The sequence below is a fragment of the Beta vulgaris genome, chromosome 3 (genome assembly GCF_026745355.1).
Source record: "Beta vulgaris subsp. vulgaris cultivar EL10 chromosome 3, EL10.2, whole genome shotgun sequence".
Classification (NCBI taxonomy): Eukaryota; Viridiplantae; Streptophyta; class Magnoliopsida; order Caryophyllales; family Amaranthaceae; genus Beta; species Beta vulgaris.
Genome location: NC_079204.1, coordinates 50,133,264 through 50,154,793, shown reverse-complemented (window position 1 = coordinate 50,154,793; position 21,530 = coordinate 50,133,264). Strand labels below are relative to the sequence as shown.

Sequence of the window (21,530 nt, the reverse complement as noted above, 5' to 3'; positions counted from 1 at the left end):
AATTAGTTTTGTTGCTTTTATGATGATGTTAGATTGCCTTTGCCATGTTAGTACTCATACGTTTTTTTGAATTACAGTAGGATTAGTAGCATTAGCATTATTTCTTCATAATATTTCATATATTGATATTTTAGTCTTATTGCTAGTTAGTTTGCTTTAATTACGTGCTTTAGCTTCATCTACTATTCTGCTTCTAGCAATTTTAAGTAACTCTAAGTGGCTAAATTCATATAATTAAGTGGGTAATACGATTTAATAACAATATCCTTGTGGGTTCGACCCGTATTTGCTAGTGATACTATATTGTACACCGTGCACTTGCGGTATTAGTTTCTATTCATACAAGTTTTTGGCGCCGTTGCCGGGGATGTTGTGTATTGAGTTATATTACCTACTTGATTTAAGTCATCGTTTGTTTGCGTGAATTCTAGCTCTATTACTTATTTAGTACTTTGCATATTATCTCAATTAAATTTTATTCTAATCTGTTTCATTTCATATTCTGTGTTATTTTCTTTTTCTTAAAAAAAAAAAATATATTTGGTTTAATTCGTGCCACTTTGCTTTATTTAGTTTATGAAAGTTTGGAGTACCGATCCTAAAACCTTTCGCTTATTTAGTACCAAACTGGATCAAGACTTAGATAATTTTTTTAGTGACTTAAGAAACGATAACATGGGAGATGAGACACCCCCTCGTACCTTAAATGACATCTTTTATCCCGCTAGGTCCTCTCAACCATCCTGTTTTGTACTTCCTGCTATACGTGGTAATGTTAATTTTGAGCTTAAACATCACAATATTGTCCTACTCCCTAAGTTTTCTGGTGTTGAAGATCCCTATTTGTTTCTTAGAGAATTTGATGAAATTTGTGCTATAATGCAGTATCCTGGAGTAACTAATGATGGTCTAAGATTAAGGGCTATTCCTTTTGCTCTTAAAACTGATGCTAAAAAATGGATGTATGGTCTTCCACCTAATTCAATTGACTCATGGGATGCTTTTGTATTTGTCTTCTTAAAAAAATATTTCCCTAATGGTAAGACTGTAAGACTTAGGAATGAAATTAACCAATTCATTCAACTAGAACGTGAAAGTTTCTGGAAATATTTAGACAGATTTAAGGATCTACTTGCTCAATGTCCTCACCATGGATTTGAAAAATCCCGTTTGTGTCAAATTGTGTATGAAGGGTTAGATCCTAACTCTAGAACCATGCTTGAATCTATGTGTCAGGGGAACTTCTTGGGTAAAACTATTGATGAAGCATGGGAATTTTTAGAAGATTTAGCTGATAAGACTTTGCAATGGGAGACCACTAGAGCTGATAGTAGTAACCTTCCTGCCAAGATTTCTAGTGCTAAAGGTGGCTTGTATAATGTCTCTGATAACACGTATCTTGAGTCTAGGCTAACTTTGTTAGAAAATCAGTTAAAAGGGTTATCTGTCCCACAATCCCAAGCTCACCAAATTGCATCTTTTTCCTGTACTCATTGCCATGGTTTAGATCATATTTCCAATGTTTGCCCATATATTGCACCACAAAGTAATAATAATATAGAACAAGCTAATATGGCCTTCCAACGACCTAGGAATGACCCATACTCTAATACCTATAATCCAGGTTGGCGTAATCACCCTAACTTCTCTTGGAGTCAAGGTCATCACTTAGGAGGCTCTAGTAGTCAAGTGGGAAATTATACAAACAGTTCAATGCCTCAATCTTCTATGTTTCCAAATCAGAATTTTCAAGGTAATCCAAGGCCACCAATTTCCCAAACACAACCTCCTCCTGGATATTCTGAAACTGATAAGAAGATAAGTAGTTTAGAAAGAACTCTTAAAACATTAACGGACACTGTTGCTCAGTTAGTTTCTCAGAACAGAGAGAAAGGAACATTCCGTAGTCAACCTGAAATTAATCCTAGGAATATGAATTCTAATTCACAAGTTCAAAATGATAATTTGAAAAGAGTTAATGCTGTGATTTCTTTACGATCAGGTAAACAAGTTGATAATAACATAGGTGACATATCTGATGATGCTCTTAATCCTTCTTCTTCTACTTCTATACCTAGTTTGCCTTCCATAACTAGTGAGAAAAAGAGTAACAGTGAACCTGCCACTGACAATTCAGAAAAATATAGTGAAAAAGAGGCTAATGAAACTGATAAAAACAAGTCTGTACCTACTGTTAGTTACCAGATTTACAAGCCTAAAGCACCTTTTCCTCATAGGCTCACCAAAAAGAAAGATGAAGGTCAATTTGAAAAGATAAGGGAAACGTTTTCACAAGTTAAAATTAATATTCCTCTTCTTGATGCCATTAATCAAATGCCACCTTACGCCAAATTCCTAAAAGAATTATGCACCACAAAGAGAGCCACTAACGTACCTAAGAAAGCATTCTTAGCTTCTAATGTGAGTTCTATTATTTCAAATCAGATTCCAGTGAAGTATAAAGATCCTGGCTGCCCTACTATTTCTATTGTTATAGGCGATAAAACATTCTAGAGCACTCTTAGACTTAGGTGCTAGTGTCAATCTGCTACCACTTGTCGTTTATGAGCAACTTGGCTTAGGTGAACTGAAACCCACTAAGGTAACCCTTCAATTAGCTGATAGATCTGTTAAGGTACCTAAGGGAGTGGTGGAAGATGTTCTAATTAAGGTAGGTGAATTTATTTTTCCTGTAGATTTTGTTGTTCTTGAAACTGAATACATTCCCAATCCTGACAATCAAATTCCAGTCATCTTAGGACGACCTTTCTTAGCTACTTCAAATGCATTGATTAATTGTCGTAATGGTATGATGAAAATCTTTTTTGGAAACATGACAGTAGATCTCAACATATTTAATCTCTTTAAACAACCATCAGATGAGGAGTATTATGATACTGTTAATTGGTTACACGCATATCCTACTGGTGTAGATGATGTTGAGTCAGTACACATTAAGTCTTCAGATTCAGACCATGAAACTCTTCTGTTATCTAACTCTAGTGAGTCTGCAAGTCCTGTTTTGTCTTCTCTACCTGCTGCCCCTGAGTCTACCCCCTCTTTTGAGCTTAAACCACTTCCCAAGTCTTTGAAATATGCTTTCCTAGGACAAAATCACAGCTGCCCAGTCATTATTGCGTCTGATTTAGATGATTTGCAAGAGACTAAACTGATGGAAATGCTTAAAAAGTACAAGAATGCTATAGGATGGAGTCTTAGTGATATAAAAGGGATTAGTCCTTCTATGTTCAACATAAGATTCACCTTGAAGAACATGCTAAACCCCATAGAGACCATCAAAGACGTTTGAATCCTACATTACAAGAAGTAGTAAAGAAAAAGTAATTAAGTGGTTAGATCACGGAATAATTTATCCAATCTCTGATAGTGAGTGGGTGAGTCCGTGCAAGTTGTTCCTAAAAAGACCGGTATCACTGTGGTTAAGAATGATAAAAATGAGTTAGTTCCTACAAGGGTCCAATCTGGTTGGCGAGTTTGCATAGATTATAGAAAACTTAATGCGGCTACTAGGAAAGACCATTTTCCGCTTCCATTTATGGACCAAATGCTTGAAAGACTAGCTGGACATAGTTATTACTGTTTTCTTGACGGATATTCTGGTTACACTCAAGTTTCTATTGCTCCCGAAGACCAAGATAAGACCACTTTTACTTGTCCTTTTGGCACATATGCTTTTCGAAAAATGCCTTTTGGTTTATGTAATGCGCCTGCAACCTTTCAGCGATGTATGATTTCTTTATTTTCTGATATGATTGAGCAATGTATTGAAATATTCATGGATGATTTTTCTGTGTTTGGTAATTCATTTGAAAATTGCTTAGCTAATTTATCTAAGGTCTTAGAAAGATGTATTGAGAAAAATTTAGTTCTGAACTGGGAGAAATGTCATTTTATGGTTAAGAAAGGTATAGTGCTTGGTCATATTGTGTCAAATGATGGTATAGAAGTTGACAAAGCTAAAATTGATTTGATTTCTAACTTGCTACCTCCCTCTTCTGTTAAAGATTTCCGGTCATTCTTAGGCCATGCAGGGTTTTATAGACGATTTATAAAAGACTTCAGTAAGATCGCTAAACCCTTGTCTCAATTACTAGCTAAGGATGTTCCTTTTAATTTTTCTACTGAATGTTTAGAAGCTTTTAATAAGCTGAAAAGTGCATTAACTTCTGCTCCTATTCTTCATCCTCCTAGTTGGGGTGAACCCTTTGAACTTATGTGTGATGCATCTGATTATGCAGTAGGTGTTGTGTTAGGACGCGAGTTGATAAGAACCTCATGTAATATATTATGCTAGCCACACTTTAAATGAGGCACAACTTAATTATACAGTGACTGAAAAAGAGTTTCTTGCTATTGTCTTTGCTTTTGAAAAGTTTAGATCATATTTGATTGGTTCTCATGTTATTATTTATAGTGATCATGCTGCCATAAGATATCTTCTGAATAAAAAAGATGCTAAGCCTAGACTACTTAGGTGGATTTTGCTTTTACAAGAATTTGATTGTGAAATTAAGGATAGAAAAGGTTCTGATAATCCTGTAGCAGATCATTTGTCTCGTATACTTGTTAAGCAAAGTGAATCTCTTATTTCTGAGTGTTTTCCTGATGAGCAACTTTTTATGGTGCAAGCTGAACCATGGTATGCTGACATAGTTAATTATTTAGTGACCAGAGAGTTGCCATCCCATTGGAATAAGCATGATAAATCTCGCTTTCTGTCATATGTGAAGTATTTTATTTGGGATGATCCTTATTTATTTAAATATTGCCCTGATCAGATTATTAGAAGATGTGTCCCCGATTCTAAAATTCAGAGTGTTCTTTCTTTTTGCCATGATCAAGCTTGTGGGGGACATTTCAGTGGTAAGAAAACAGCAGCTAAAGTTCTTCAATCGGGTCTATATTGGCCTACTTTATTTAAAGATGCTCATGTTTATTGCAAAAACTGTTCTAGGTGTCAACAATTAGGAAAGATTACTAGAAGAGATACGATGCCTTTAACTCCAATCATTGTTGTCGAAGTGTTTGATATTTGGGGTATAGACTTTATGGGCCCCTTTCCCTCGTCTTTTGGTAATGAATACATCCTTCTTGCTGTAGATTATGTATCAAAATGGGTAGAAGCTATAGCTACTAGGAGTAATGGAAGCCAAGTGGTCGTGAGATTCCTTAGGGACAATATTTTTGCTAGATTTGGTATGCCTAGGGCTATAATTAGTGATCGTGGTACTCACTTTACAAATCGAAGTTTTGAGGCATTATTAAAAAAATATTCGATTGTTCATAGGCTAGCTACTCCATATCACCCTCAAACGAAATTTTAGAGAAAACAGTGCATAAAAATCGCAAGGATTGGTCTGATAAACTTATTGATGCTCTGTGGGCATATAGGACAGCTTATAAGACCCCATTAGGTATGTCTCCTTATAGAGTAGTGTATGGTAAAGCCTGCCATTTACCAGTAGAGTTAGAACACCGTGCGTTATGGGCAATTAAGATGCTAAATACCGATTTAGATGCTGCTCGTGGTGTGAGAAAGTTACAAATAACTGAGTTAGAAGAGATTAGAGCTGAAGCTTATGAAAGCTCTAGATTACACAAGGAAAGAGCGAAAATAATTCATGATAAGCATATTCACAGAAAGGACTTTGTTGCAGGTCAAAAAGTTCTGTTATATGACTCCAAGCTACATCTTTTCCCAGGTAAGTTAAGATCTCTTGGACTGGTCCATATATTATTCTCATGTATTTCCTCATTGTGCAGTAGAGATCGAGAATCCTAATGGAGGGTCGCGTTTCAAAGTGAATGGTCAAAGGCTTAAACAATATCTTGAGTTGCCACAAGAGAACATGGAAGAAAATGTAGAGTGTTTGCTACTCTACGAACCTGAATACGATGATTAATGGAGTCTATGCAAGCTGCTTGGATGTACCTCAGCATCCAACCCGGGTAAATTCGTTCTTTGTTTTAATATTTTTTTTTTATTTCATTTTTAGTTCGACAATAACTAAAGTCTGCACCTATTGTGTGTGTGTGTTCTATTTTCTTCTTTTCTCTTTACATTTAACGCTTACATTGAGGCCAATGTAAGAACTAAGTGTGGGGGAGTGGCATAATTGCCAAAATTTTGAATTTTTGCTTATGTCTTGCTAACTATCTGCTGGATGAATGGGAATTGCGTGATATGTTTGTGGTAGTATTTGCTGGAAGTAGCTTGTATTATGCTGGTTATGCTTGCTGGAAATCATATACATGAGTTACAGGTTATTTAAAAATTATGATTTGTCAATTTTATGGGGAAGTGCTGCCGAAATTGCTGAAAATTAGGCCTCCATATTACTTTATCTTACTGTAATTTAACATACTTATGGGTGCCTGCTGCTGCTATCTTTTATTATTAGTGTTCTGCAATTTCATTATATTTTACCCATTAGAAATAAGAGTGCAAATAGCAAGTTAGCCACCTCTCCACCTCTTTAAAGGACTAACTAATAAGATAGTTGACAGTAGACTCTAACCTTACAAAAATTTTCTTAAATTCAGTTTACTTAAATCATCAATAAAAAAAAAAAAAAAAATGTTTTTGAAGTTATGAACACGAAGACTTTATCTCTAGCAACTCCTAAATATACCTTAATAATGCTATGCTTATATGTAATCTAGCACACTATTTTTATTGGCTTAGATGCGGGGTATGGAGGAAAGACTTTTATAATTTAATCTACTTAACTAGTACCTCTTACCTTCCTTGGTGACTTTTTCACTGCTCTTGGTTACTGGAGAATTACTTGACTTTGTTAAAGAAACGAGAGAACAATGGTTTAAAAAAAAAAAAAAAAAGGATTAGTAATCCCTAAAGGTGAGACGTTGAACCATTGTAAAACCAGAGTGATATTAATCAGTTCTTGAAATAAAAGAACTTGGAAAAGCAAATTAAAAAGCCTAAAAAGCAAAGCAAAAAGCAAAGTATCGAGTACTCCTTTGAGACCAATGAGTGGCAAGTGCAATGTCATATGAAAAGGAACGATCCTTGTACGGGTACTAAGTGCTAATGTACAGGAAGGTAAGGGAGACTCAACTGGAACAATAATCAAGTCCAACTGAAGTACCTCGTATTCGAATGTCAATACACTTCCACTTGAGCACCTAGATTACATGTGAGATCAAACTAATTATAAAATGTTGCTTGAGTATAATAGCTCCATTGTGTTCATACCTTGCTAACCTAACGAAAACATTTTCATGACTAACTTGAGATATCTGAAAAAAATAAATAAAAATGTTTTTGTCTATTGTCATGCTTATTAGTTTAGTTTCATTTGAGGTTGGGTGGTTAACTAATGTCTTGTTTCTATGATACACTTGGTTTAATAATATTATCTTGCTCGAGGTCGACCAAAGACTAAGTGTGGGGGAGTTTGATTAGCTCATTATATTGCATATTTTTACCCCTATATTTGAGTTATTTGAATATATTTTATATTTATAATTGGGTTTTAGTATGACTTCTATTATTACGTACTTATTCTTTTTATTATTATTTTTTATCACCTATTGAGCTTAATTAGTATTTTATTTTGTGATAGGTGTTCGGTTCGGGAAAAGTAAGTACAAGACCAAGTAATAAACAACCCAAGTCAAAAGGATACAAGAAAATAAGAGCCCAAGTCTAAGAGTTTACTCCATCTCCAAGCAAAAATCTCAAGATACCAATCAAGCTTATATTAGGAGATTATTTTCTTTTATTTCCCTAGGAACACTACAAGAGGGGGGGTGAATTGTAGGTGTAGAAATAAACGTAACTTTTTGCGGAAATTAAAACTTAAACGAATAAACAAGCTAAAGGAACACAAGGGATTTTTACGAGGAAAAACTTCTTGGGCCCAACAAGAAGAAACAACCTCGACCACTAGGGATTTTAAACTCAACACTTTCACTAATTAGGCCAAACAACTCTGTTACAACCTAATTCTAACTCGAGCCCTACCTTGAGTTCCTAAACTCAAGTTCCTGAACCACTGTTCCCTTAACAGCAGTTCCTCTCAACTTCACTCGAAGTTTTCTCACACATACAAGCTTCACTCAAAGCCTTTCTCTTACAGAACTTCACTCAAAGTTCCCTTACCCCAAAAACCAAAATACAATTGATCGAAATAAGCTTAGTGGAATTAGAGTAAGAAGGCAAAGAACAAATGGCTATTATGAGAGAATGAAGGCACTGACACTTAATAAGTTAAACTCACTTAATTACTTAGTCAGACACATTTGGAACTTATCTAGACTTCTATATTTATAGTGTTAATCATGAAGAACGTGGGAGTAATGTTAGAGTACACGTTTTAATCCATTTACCCATGATGTTCCTTCCCCTAAGGAACACGTTTTACATCATGTCCCATGATCCCATGAACTAAATGAACGTGGATAAAATGCAGCCATTACTCCTAAATAATAGGAGTTCCTTCAACATTATCCGAAAATCAGTTTTTATAAACTCTTTTTATCTTTAAATCTGAATTTCTAATCTTTAAGAAAATAATATCTTTGAAAAATATCTTTCTAACAACCGGATATTTATTTTCTTATTTTCCGAAAAAAATATCTTTTCAAAACAGATTTTCTTTTTATAAACTGATTTTATCATTTGAAATTAGAAATAACTAATTTCCTATAATCTAGCATGATAACTCCATTATCTTTAAGTTACACGCCTAAGTCTAGTTCCTTATATAGTTCAGTTCCTTTAACATATTTACTAAGTGCCACTGAGTTTGTTCCTTTCAGAGGAACAACGCTTCATTCTCAAATATTCTCCACAGTTCCTTACCATTCTTTCTTTGTTCCTTTACATTGGAACTAGAAAATAAAACGCCTAGCTTCTATTATTCTTGATCCAATGCTTGCTCCAGTATCAACATAGAAACTTCTTTACTTAGCCTTTGAAATCCTCTCTTGACTTCTTCATTGACTTTGTATTCTCCCAGTTCCTTGCATTGATACCTTAGACACCATACACTTAAATAATTCATTAGTTCACTACTTAGTTTGTTCCTTTGTTTCTTTGTCATTATCAAAACTAGGGTTCAACAATTTCCCCCTTTTTGATGATGACAACAAAGGTACAAACTAAGGAAAATAACAAATAATATAAGTGAATGAAAATAAAAACATAAAGAAGAAAATGAAAAATAAAACACAATTATATGAGTAACTGAAGTTTTGATTTTTCATTTACCTTAACCTATTTTTGATTTTTCATTTACCTTATCCAATTTTTTAATTTTTAATTTTTTCGACTTTTATTTTTTAAGTTTATGTACAGTTTGTTCCTTTAAATCCTTTTCCCCCTTTGTCATCCTCAAAAAGAATAGACGCTGCATGAATTGATGAATTGATTTAACACCTTAAGACCAATGCAAGCACCATTAGTGGTTAAGTTAGAAAATCAAAGAGTAAACTTGCTCAAACATCAATCACATAATACTAGCCATTCCAAGGAAGAAATTATGCAAAGCATTTAGAAACATAGACAATATAGCAAAAGTCATTGATTATATAGCACTTGTTCCATAACAAAACAAAGAAAGAAAAGAAAAAGGAAGAAACAAAAGTTGTGTTCCTTGATGAAAGAAACAGGAACAACAAAACACAATAAAAGAAACTAAGAAAGGGAAGGGGAATGGTGTTCCTCTACAACTTCTTCTTCAACCACATCCTCCAACTTTTTCATCACCACCCCATGATGTAGTTCAACCTGTTCCTTCAGCTCCTCCAAGTACGAGCCATAGTGTCCATCTTCTTTTGCTGCGCAACCACGGTATCACTCAATTTCTTCATAAGACTTATCATAGTATCAGTTTTGGCATCCAAAGTCCAATGAAGATGATTGTAAAATTTTATCATATGTTGTGCAGGAAGGCAGACTTCATTAACCCAGTTAGTGTCATCCGGATTTTCCTGTTCCTTACCCTTGGAACTAGAGGCAGATGGGGGATGTTGTGAAGGAACTGGGGAGGTTTGAGTGGAAGGCTCATCTGTTCCAGGAATGGAAACAGAAGGTGAAGGGTGATAAATGGGAGGAAGAAATGGTGGTGTGGGTGGAAGAGTTGTGGAGGTGGAAGCAAAAGGATTTGGTCCTTTTATTTCATCCTTCAACTGCTCAAAACTGAAGGAACAGAGAAGGACGAAGGTGAAATGGAGGGTATTTTTGTGAAAGGAACAGAGAGTTTGGGAGATGGTGGAGGTAGTGGTTCCTTGAGAGTAGGGTACCTGTTCCTCATTATCCGAAAGGACTAAAGAGAGTCCTCATTGGAAGGAACAGGAACAGGAGCAATTTTTCGACGAGTGCTCTTTCTCACTCTCAAAGGAACAGAGGGTTTAGGCTTAGTGGCAATGTGTTTGCGCCTCTTAGGTTTATGTTCCTCGGTTAGGAACAGGACAGGATTATCCAAAATTACATCATTGTCCTCTTCTAATCAGTTGAGGCAGTTTTCTTTTTCCTGAGGAACTGGAAACCAATTTTCCTTGAATGAGAACACCTTCTTGGACAGACAAGCCAAGTCCATTTAGGGTCTTCTCATTCAAGATGTTCCCTTGTTTGATGCCTATGTGGTCCAACCCGTAAGTCTTACTTCAAATGATGAAGTAAAGAAGTTATAGGCACCGTACCCAATACACAATGTTCTCAATACAGTGAGTTAAATGTTGAATGAAGAGGGAAGGGAAAGTTGATTTGTATGTGGTGGTCTAAGCAAAACATGTAACACATATCCAAGAGACCCACTTCATTCCTCTTTTCAGTTCGAGGAATGAGTGCTCTCCAAACCAAGTTAAACATACTTTGTGAAGGGGAGAGAGTAGGTTATGGTTAATTTTGTTTTGGCCAGCTGTTCCTCCAAAATATTCTAAGATTTTGTCTTGAGGAAAATTCGGAAAGGAAACAGTTCCTTTCCTTTTAAAATACAAATCAGTTCCTTTGCAAGGAACTTCCCATACTTTGCTTAAAGTTGCTTGATTAAACCTTATTTTCTTGCCTCTAACTTCAGTTGTGCAAGTTCCATTGTTATTAACGAAATTTGCACAAAACTCGTCCATAGCTAGAGGAACAAGAGCATTATTAAAGGCGAATTCAAACAAGAATTCCATGCCTTGTTCCTTTAGAATGGTTGTTAATTCTAGAAATTCAATTTTATTTGCCCATTCTAAATCGACGCAAAACCCAAGACATACCTAGATTCACTTCGTTCGACCCTTTTCTTGGAAGACGAAGAAACAGTTCCTTTGGAAGGAACAGGTGCAGTTTCTTCTTCTTCCCCCTGAGATTGTTCCGGGGTTTCTTCTTCATCATCTTCCCCAATCAATTTTCTTCTTCTCATGCTCCTTCTAGGAGATTCTAATTGCTGTTCCTCTATGGGGTTTTCTTGAATTATGTCGGTTTCAAGGGTTTTAGTTGGAGATGAAGAAATTTCCATTTTTGAAGTGTCGGTTGTTTTTGGTGTTGGAAAAGGTGAGTTTCTTGAAGTTTTTGCCATGATTTATGAAGGTTTGGAGGTTTTTATGGAGTATCAAAGGGTGTGATGAGGTTTCGGATTTGGTGAAGATGAAGCGTTTGAGAGGAACACGGTTTCCTTAGATGAATTGAAGAAGGGAGTTTTGCATGTAATAGTAATTATGACACGCGGGAAAGAAATAAAGCAAAAGAAAAAAAAAAAAATAAAAAAAAAGAAAACAAAAAGATAAAAAGAACCAAGATTTAATTAAACTGGTTCCCCTTATTTTTGGGATTTTATCGGATTTTTCGGATTTTTATGAATTTTAATTTTTGAAAGAAAATAAATGCTAAGGAACTTGTGCTATAGGAACAACTAATGCTACATATCAATATCCTTCATACTATGCATGTTTCTTGACCTTAGGAACAGTAAGGGGAGTATTATGTGACATTTGTGAGTTGTTTAGTTTCTTTGACTTCATGGTTATGTTTTCAACATTCCAATTTGCAATGGTCTTAGGCAATTAAACACAATTATTTTTAGCACACAAAGTCACTCAAATTGATTCAAACATGGGGGAATTGACATAGGAACAATCACTTAATTTTTATTAAGCCTAACTCAAGCCTTTATTTCTCATATCTATCTCTTTGCAAAGGCTTAGTTAGGATATCAGCAATCTGATAATCAGTTTGACAAAACTCAAGTTTGATCAAACCTTTTTCGACATTTTCTCTTAAAAAGTGATGTCTAATATGTATATGCTTTACTCTAGAATGATGCACTGGATCTTTAGATATACTTATAGCACTTGTATTGTCACAATAAATAGGAACACATTCAAAGTTTATTCCATAGTCACTAAGTTGTTGTTTTATCCAAAGCATTTGAGAGCAACATGCAGCAGCAGCTACATATTCTGCTTCAGCAGTGGATAAAGCAACTGTGTTTTGTTTCTTGGTACTCCAAGAAACTAAACTATGACCAAGGAATTGTGCCATACCTGAGGTGCTTTTCCTATTAAAAAGATCTCCAGCATAATCTGCATCTGCATATCCTTTTAGTTCGAATGTATCACTTCTTGGATAGTAGAGTCCAAGATCATCTGTTCCTTTAAGGTATCTAAGAATTCTCTTCACAGCAGTGAGGTGAGACTCCTTTGGATTTGCTTGAAATCTAGCACACAAACCAACACTGAAAGCTATGTCTGGACGACTAGCAGTTAGATACAAAAGTGAACCAATCATTCCTCTAATTTTGTTTGATCAACACTTGTTCCTATGGAGTCTTCATCTAATCTAGTTGAAGTTCCCATAGGAGTGTGATTTTTCTTTGAATTTTCGAGGCCATATTTCTTTAATAGTTCCTTTATGTATTTTTGTTGGTGAACAATTATACCTTTTTCAGTTTGTTTGATTTGTAGTCCAAGAAAGAAATTTAACTCCCATCATACTCATTTCAAATTCATTGCTCATGAGATTGAGAATTCTTTGCACAATGTTTCATTAGTAGCTCCGAATATGATGTCATCAACATATATTTGAACAAGCAAAATATCAGTTCCTTTAGATTTTAGGAACAAGGTTTTATCAACCTTTCCTCTTTTAAAGTTTTTTTCTAAAAGGAACTTTGATAATCTCTCATACCATGATCTAGGTGCTTGTTTTAACCCATAAAGAGCTTTATCAAGCTTGTAGACATGATTTGGGAGATTGTTATTTTCGAAACCAGGGGGTTGTTCAACATATACATCTTCGTTTAGATAGCCATTTAAAAATGCACACTTAACATCCATTTGATATAATTTAAATCCCATGTAAGCAGCAAATGCAATTAAGATTCTAATGGCTTCTAATCTAGCTACAGGAGCAAAGGTTTCTTCATAATCAATTCCTTCTTGTTGGTTATAACCTTTTACTACAAGTCTAGCTTTGTTTCTTACAATGGTTCCATATTCATCTAGTTTGTTTCTAAACACCCATTTTAAGCCAATTACTTTTTGTTGTTTAGATGAAGGAACTAGATGCCATACCTTGTTTCTTTCAAACTCATTTAATTCAGCTTGCATTGCAATAACCAATCAGAGTCAGTTAAGGCTTCTTCATGATTTCTTGGTTCCATCATTGATAGGAACGCATGAAATGCACAAAAGTTCCTTAACTGAGATCTAGTTTGCGTACCTTTGGATATGTCGCTGATTATGAGTTCCACAGGATGTGACTTTTGTAATCTCCAAGGTTTTGGTTGAAACTCTCTTATAGGAACATGTTGTTCCTCATGAGTTCCTTGAGTGGATGAGGAACTCTGCTCAGTTGTTCCTCTGTTAGCCTCGGTGGACTCAGTTCCTCATTTAGAGGAACAGGAGATCTTCTCCTCCTTGAGGAACAGGAATCATTGATCTCATATTTTTCGAATTCCTCGTTCCTTTCCTCTTTCACTTCTTCTTCTTCTTGTGAATCTGTGTTCCTTGACTAGGTTGCGCTAACCCTATCTCATAGTCATCAACCTGTATGCTTGGATTATGTTTGTCAGATTCATCAAAGATTACATGAATCTTTCTTCAACACACATAGTTCTCTTGTTATATACTCTATAAGCTTTACTATGTGAGGAGTATCCTAAAAATGTTGCTTCATCACTCCTTGCATCAAATTTTCCAAGATTATCTTTTCCATTATTATGCACATAACATTTGCATCCAAATGTTCTAAATAGGTGATATTTGGTTTCTTTCCAAAGTAAAGTTCATAAGGAGTTTTATTAATGATAGGTCTCATCATGGCACGATTAATTATGTGACAAGCAGTATTAACAGCTTCAGCCCAAAAGTTCCTTGGAAGTTCACTAGCAATTAACATGGTTCTAGACATTTCCTCCAAAGTTCTATTTTTCCTTTCTACAACACCATTTTGTTGTGGTGTTCTAGGGGCAGAAAAATTATGATCTAGGCCATTATCTCTGCTTAGGTCATCAAATTTATAATTTTCGAATTCCTTGCCATGATCTGATCTAATGTGCATTATTTTATGTCCACTTAGGTTTTGAACTCTTTTAGCAAAGACAAGGAACTCATCATAAGTTTCATCTTTACTAGAGAGAAAAATAACCCAAGTGTACCTAGAGTAGTCATCTACAATCACAAGTACATACTCTTTCCACTTCTGCTTTGAATTCTCATGGTCCACATAAGTCCATATGAATTAACTCTAATGGTTTAGTGGTACTTACAATCGTTTTAGATTTGAAAGAGGATCTTACTTGTTTACCTCGTGCACATGCATCACAAACTTGATCAATATGAAATTTTATGGATGGTAATCCTAAAACAAGGTCTTTTGATCTAAGTTTCTCAAGTAATGAAAAGCTAGCATGTCCTAGACGCTTGTGCCATAGAAGTGAATCATCTTCAATAACACTAAGACAAGTTAAATTGATTTGAGGAACAAGGTCTAGATCCACAATGTATGTGTTCCCTTTCCTTGTTCCTTCCAAATAACCTTCTTAGTTTTAATGTTGATGATTAAGCATTTTTCTTTATCAAATTTTACAGTATTTCCTTTGTCACAGAATTGAGAAATGCTTAATAGATTATGTTTTAGACCTTCAACTAAAAATACATTTTCAATGGAGTGTAATGGTGACTTACCAACCTTACCCATAGCAACAATGTTACCTTTCTTATTATCACCAAATGTTACACTGCCACCTTCATAGGTTGTGAGTGAGAGAAACTTCGTTTTGTCTCCTGTCATGTGCTTGGAACAACCACTATCGAGATACCAAGTGTTGTTCCCCCTCACTCCAACCTGCAAAAATCAACTAGTTGTTAGTTGAAGGAACCCCATCTTTCGTGGGTTCCTGTTCTTGACTAGGATTTGTTTTGACAACCCATTTTTTCTTACTTATTGTCACATTTTTCTCTTTATTTATTTTTTCAATCTCAGATCTGTATCCTTTCAAAGGGGTTGATCTTATATCAAAGGAACTCAAAACAGGGACAAATTCCTTCAAGTGTGAAATCTCTAAATTAATTAGATAATTTTCATTTTTCAAACTCTCATAACATTCTTTGATTTTTAAGTTTTTATCAAACAAATCAAAAAATCTAGTTTCGACATCAGTTCTCATTTTCTTAAGCCATTCTATGTGTTCCTTGCAAACCTTTAAGGCTTGTTCCGTTTGTTCACGTTTTTTCACGTTCATCTCTACATTCAAGAATTGCATCATAAAGAAGATCATATATTTCAGTCCTAGTTTTACCATCTAGTTCTGATTCAAGTCCATGTTGACTTACCTCAATGTTTTCTTCATCTTCTTTTTCGTCGATGTTTGCCATAAGGCAAAGGTTTGCTGTTTTCTTCAGTTGGTTGTTCCTCTTCATCTTCCGTCTCTGAATCTCCCCAAGCAGCTATCATAGCTTTGCGCACATTTGCCTTAGAGAAAGGTGTTTTTGATTCTTTGTTCCTTTCAGCAAAGCGTTCCTTGTTCCTTTCTTTGGTTTTGTCGTTTTCCCAAAGAGGACATTCTTTGATGAAGTGATCTGTACTTCCACATTTATGACAAGCAGCTTTGTTAGAAAATTTCTTAGTTTTACCTTTGAAGTTTCCGTTCTTCATGTTCCTGTACATCTTTCGAAATTTTCGAACCATGAGGGCTGCTTCTTCTTCTTCAGAATCCGAATCATCTTCATCATCTGCTTTAAGAGCAATTGATTTTGATTTGGAGCTTTCACCATATTCAGTATCAAGGTGAAGCTCATGAGTCATAAGTGACCCTGCCAGCTGTTCTAAGTTGAACTTAGTGAAGTCTTTTGGTTTCTTGAAGAGCCGTGACTTTAGCCATCCATCTATCCTTAGGAAGACTCCTAAGAACTTTTCGAACCTGTTCCTCAGATGAAATAAACTTTCCAAGAGAAGCCAACTCATTTATAATGTTAGTAAAACGAGTAAACATGTCTCGGATGCTTTCTTTGGATTTCATGCAGAACAGTTCATATTGATTCATAAGTAAATCAATTTTCGATCTTTTAACTTCATTAGTTCCTTCGTGGGTTACTTCTAGTAAATCCCATATTTGCTTTGCGGATTTGCATCCCATGATCCTATTATGTTCATGGGGTCCAAGTCCACAATGCAATAGTTTAATAATACTTCCATTTTTTCAAAATCAGATTTATCATAATCAGAGAGGGTTTAAGAGTTACCTCATTTTTGTCATTTGTAGTTGTGACTTCGAAATCACCAACTTCAATGACTCTCCATACCTGATAGTTTTCAGCCTTGATGAATATCTCCATGCGGTTCTTCCAATAGTTGTAGTACTTCCCATTGAACATAGGAGGCCTTTGAGTGGAATAGCCTTCTTCAAGTTTCTCGGTGGTATTCATTGTTCCTTGGATCTTTTCCTCAATAGGGTTTCCTATCTTACGTGAGTTCTAGCTCTGATACCAATTGTTATTTCCCTAGGAACACTACAAGAGGGGGGTGAATTGTAGGTGTAGAAATAAACGTAACTTTTTGCGGAAATTAAAACTTAAACGAATAAACAAGCTGAAGGAACACAAGGGATTTTTACGAGGAAAAACTTCTTGGGCCCAACAAGAAGAAACAACCTCGACCACTAGGGATTTTAAACTCAACACTTTCACTAATTAGGCCAAACAACTCTGTTACAACCTAACTCTAACTCGAGCCCTACCTTAAGTTCCTAAACTCAAGTTCCTGAACCACTGTTCCCTTAACAGCAGTTCCTCTCAACTTCACTCGAAGTTTTCTCACACATACAAGCTTCACTCAAAGCCTTTCTCTTACAGAACTTCACTCAAAGTTCCCTTACCCCAAAAACCAAAATACAATTGATCGAAATAAGCTTAGTGGAATTAGAGTAAGAAGGCAAAGAACAAATGGCTATTATGAGAGAATGAAGGCACTGACACTTAATAAGTTAAACTCACTTAATTACTTAGTCAGACACAGTTTGGAACTTATCTAGACTTCTATATTTATAGTGGTAATCCTGAAGAACGTGGGAGTAATGTTCAAGTACACGTTTTAATCCATTTACCCATGATGTTCCTTCCCCTAAGGAACACGTTATACATCATGTCCCATGATCCCATGAACTCAAAATGTACGTGGATAAAATGCAGCCATTACCCCTAAATAATAGGAGTTCCTTCAACATTATCCGAAAATCAGTTTTTATAAACTCTTTTTATCTTTAAATCTGAATTTCTAATCTTTAAGAAAATAATATCTTTGAAATAATATCTTTCTAACAACCGGATAATTATTTTCTTATTTTCCGAAAAATAATATCTTTTCAAAACAGATTTTCTTTTTATAAAACTGATTTTATCATTTGAAATTAGAAATAACTAATTTCCTATAATCTAGGCATGACTAACTCCATTATCTTATAACCGTTACACGCCTAAGTCTAGTTCCTTATATTAGTTCAGTTCCTTTAACATATTTACTAAGTGCCACTGAGTTTGTTCCTTTCAGAGGAACAAACGCTTCATTCTCAAATATTCTGCCATAGTTCCTTACCATTCTTTCCTTGTTCCTTTACATTGGAACTAGAAAATAAAACGCCTAGCTTCTATTATTCTTGATCCAATGCTTGCTCCAGTATCAACATAGAAACTTCTTTACTTAGCCTTTGAAATCCTCTCTTGACTTCTTCATTGACTTTGTATTCTCCCAGTTCCTTGCATTGATACCTTAGACACCATACACTTAAATAATTCATTAGTTCACTACTTAGTTTGTTCCTTTGTTTCTTTGTCATTATCAAAACTAGGGTTCAACATTTTCTTTCCTTGGGAGGATATCATTAGTGGGGATATAAATCTCCCTAATTCCATAATACTAAGGGGGGGCGGAAGGTGACAGATTTGGCACAACACAAACAATAGTTTAGGGTTAGTTTAATTCAGCCTGTGTTGTTAAGTAATCCGCCGGTGACAGTGGCAATTATATACTACACTCGGTCTAATTTGCCTTTTGTTCTTTGTTACCAATTCAATTGCAAGATCCTGGTAATTTTGTTCCGTTCATCAATTCACCGCAATTTTCTTATTGTTTTTAATTGTCAATCTGTTTAATTTCTTCAGTTCTATGTTTGCCGCCAACTTTTATTGTCTGTTTAGATATTGCAATTGTTTGTTGTTTAACAAACTTTATCATTTGCTGGGTTGATTATCGCATTAGGCACTGATGTTCAATTCACTCTTAATTTGTCTTATTCCAATTCTATCATCACCCATCCCAGTCAAATATATTTTCTTTCTAATATCTTAGTTTAGTATTTGATAAGTTTTGTCTTAGCTTCTGTCATATTTTAATTAGTTTTGTTGCTTTTATGATGATGTTAGATTGCCTTTGCCATGTTAGTACTCATATGTTTTTTTGAATTACAGTAGGATTAGTAGCATTAGCATTATTTCTTCATAATATTTCATATATTGATATTTTTAGTCTTATTGCTAGTTAGTTTGCTTTAATTACGTGCTTTAGCTTCATCTACTATTCTGCTTCTAGCAATTTTAAGTAACTCTAAGTGGCTAAATTCATATAATTAAGGGTAATACGATTTAATAACAATATCCTTGTGGGTTCGACCCGTATTTGCTAGTGATACTATATTGTACACCGTGCACTTGCGGTATTAGTTTCTATTCATACAATTAACGTTTAGTTTAGCTTCCAATGGATGAAGATGGCCTATGAAGTTGAAGGATATAAAGTGGCTGGAAGAAATGGAATTGGGGGCCCTCCAACAGTGGAGGCCCTGTACTAAGGCTGACCTTGCATAGTTAGTTAGCCGGCCATGGATGTCATCATCATCATCATCAACATCAACAACAACAACAACAACAACAACAACAACAACAACAACAACAACAACAACAACAACCTCAACAACAACAACATCAACAACAACACCAACAACAACAACAATAACAACAACAACAACAACAACAACAACAACAACAACAACAACAACAACAACAACACAACACACAACAACAACAACAACAACAACAACAACAACAACAACATCATCAACAACAACAACAACAATAACAACAACAACAACAACAACAACAACAACAACAATAACAACAACATCAACAACAACAACCCATAATTTGATATCAAACATATCAGAATTACAGGGACTAATTTATACCTTCTGAATCATCAAGCACCTTCTCCTTCCCCTTACTTCCAGCCGCATGTTTTGGAGATGAAACCCTGGCCTTCTTCCTTTCCTGTGTAGCCCTTCTCTCATTGGACGAAACCCTAGCCTTTTTGTTTTCCAATTCGCTCCCCTTCGCTGGAAGGGCACACACAATACATCGACCTTCTGCAACCTCTTCTGCGATAGTTCTCATGACCATGTCGAAGGCTGTAATGGCATAGGGACTCATGAATGGCCTTGTTTCTTTGGTTCCCCTCAGATTCAGAAAGAAATCGAGAAATTTTCTTTGAGTGAGAAGGTGAAGACAGAGTTTGAGCCATGCTTTTCTCTGCAAATCTTCTTCAATGTCGTAAGCAATTTTCAATGGGGTTAGGTCAACCACTTTTTAGGTGGAGAAGGCGTGGGAATGACCGGAAAAGGGAGGAGATTGGTGTTTTGCAGAGCGACTTAGGGAAGTGAAGGAGATTGAAGATCGAAAATAGAAGATTAGGGTTTAATGGGAAAGGGGGTCATACTTGGTTTGGCAGAGGGAAGGGAAGACATTAGGGGGTTTGTTTTGCTGAGGCGGGAATCTATTTCAGAAATAAAAAAATTTCCCTCCTTAAGTTATCTTAAATTATATCTTAGATTTTTAGGTTTGAGAAACTCCTAAATTATACCATAAATAATATCTAAGATTTTAGAGATTTTTGATATTTTCTTCCTAATAAAATAGATATTTCGTCTTGGAAAAAATATAGACTATCATTGATTATTCTAAGTTTTGTCTTTTTAATTATTATTATCAATAAATAAAAAGTCACCTTTATATTATAAGAATATGTAAAACCATCTAGAAAAAAATAGACATCAATTACGCATACTATCATATCATACTTATCACTAAAATAATAAGCATGTTAAATTTATAGACTATAATGATCCTTATTATGCTCATATTGAAAATTATCTTAGCTAATAAATTTTTAGAATGTTTTTTTTAAAAAAAAATTTATGCAATGTTGAGAAAGAATGATAAACATAATGAATTAAATCTCTCAAAAAATATTACTTGGTATACGACTACAACTTATATGCGGAGTTGAACCTAAAGTCATACAAGTACATTACATTATATACTTACGTAAATTAATGAACAAGGAGTAAGCAATGATTAATTGATATTCATTTATTGTTCCGAATGAAATAAGAGAAATTGACACACAATAAATTAAGACAAATTCAATTCCTATAGAGCAAGAATGTTTCATGATAACAAGAACGAAATTGTTACTCCCTCTGTTACGCATTATTGGCAACAATTGAATATTTTACCGCACCTCTAACAAATAATACTTAATGATGTTGCCAATAATGCGTAACGGAGGGAGTACTAAGCATCTTAGCAAGGGAGATGATGTCGTTGTTTTTTTTAAAGTAATAATCAGGCGAATCAATTAATTAGGTTGAATTTGATGTAAGTATATAAATTCGGTTAGGTTATTTAACTATATTACTAATCTAACATGACTATTTGATACTATATATGTTGTAGTTCTCTTTAAGACGAGTTATGCTAAACCTAGTGAACGTCGGTGACTGTTATTTCCTAAACGTGAAGATGCACGTACGACCATGCCCAATTTTCTTGTTATTAGGTTGATTAATTCGTGATCTGCCATCGTGCATGTCTTATACAAGTTTTAGTTATTATAAGTTTTGACCCAAAATAAGCGTTTCAACGTGTGGGCCGAACTTTCATTTGTGCTCGTGCCGGGTTTGTGCCAAACTTTTAGAATGCTATTCATGTTTGGCCCGTACTGGTCCATC

The 21,530-nt window shown here is 35.0% G+C and overlaps 1 non-coding gene and 1 pseudogene across 1 annotated transcript; one reads left to right on the top strand and one right to left on the bottom strand.

Annotated features, from left to right (window-relative positions):
- Nucleotides 1–233: 233 nt before the first annotated feature.
- On the top strand, nt 234–3,398 carry LOC130590652 (uncharacterized; annotated as a pseudogene).
- On the bottom strand, nt 1,051–1,157 carry LOC125496151 (small nucleolar RNA R71). Its single transcript, XR_007272854.1, has one exon. It is a non-coding gene; the product is annotated as a small nucleolar RNA R71 (small nucleolar RNA).
- Nucleotides 3,399–21,530: the final 18,132 nt, after the last annotated feature.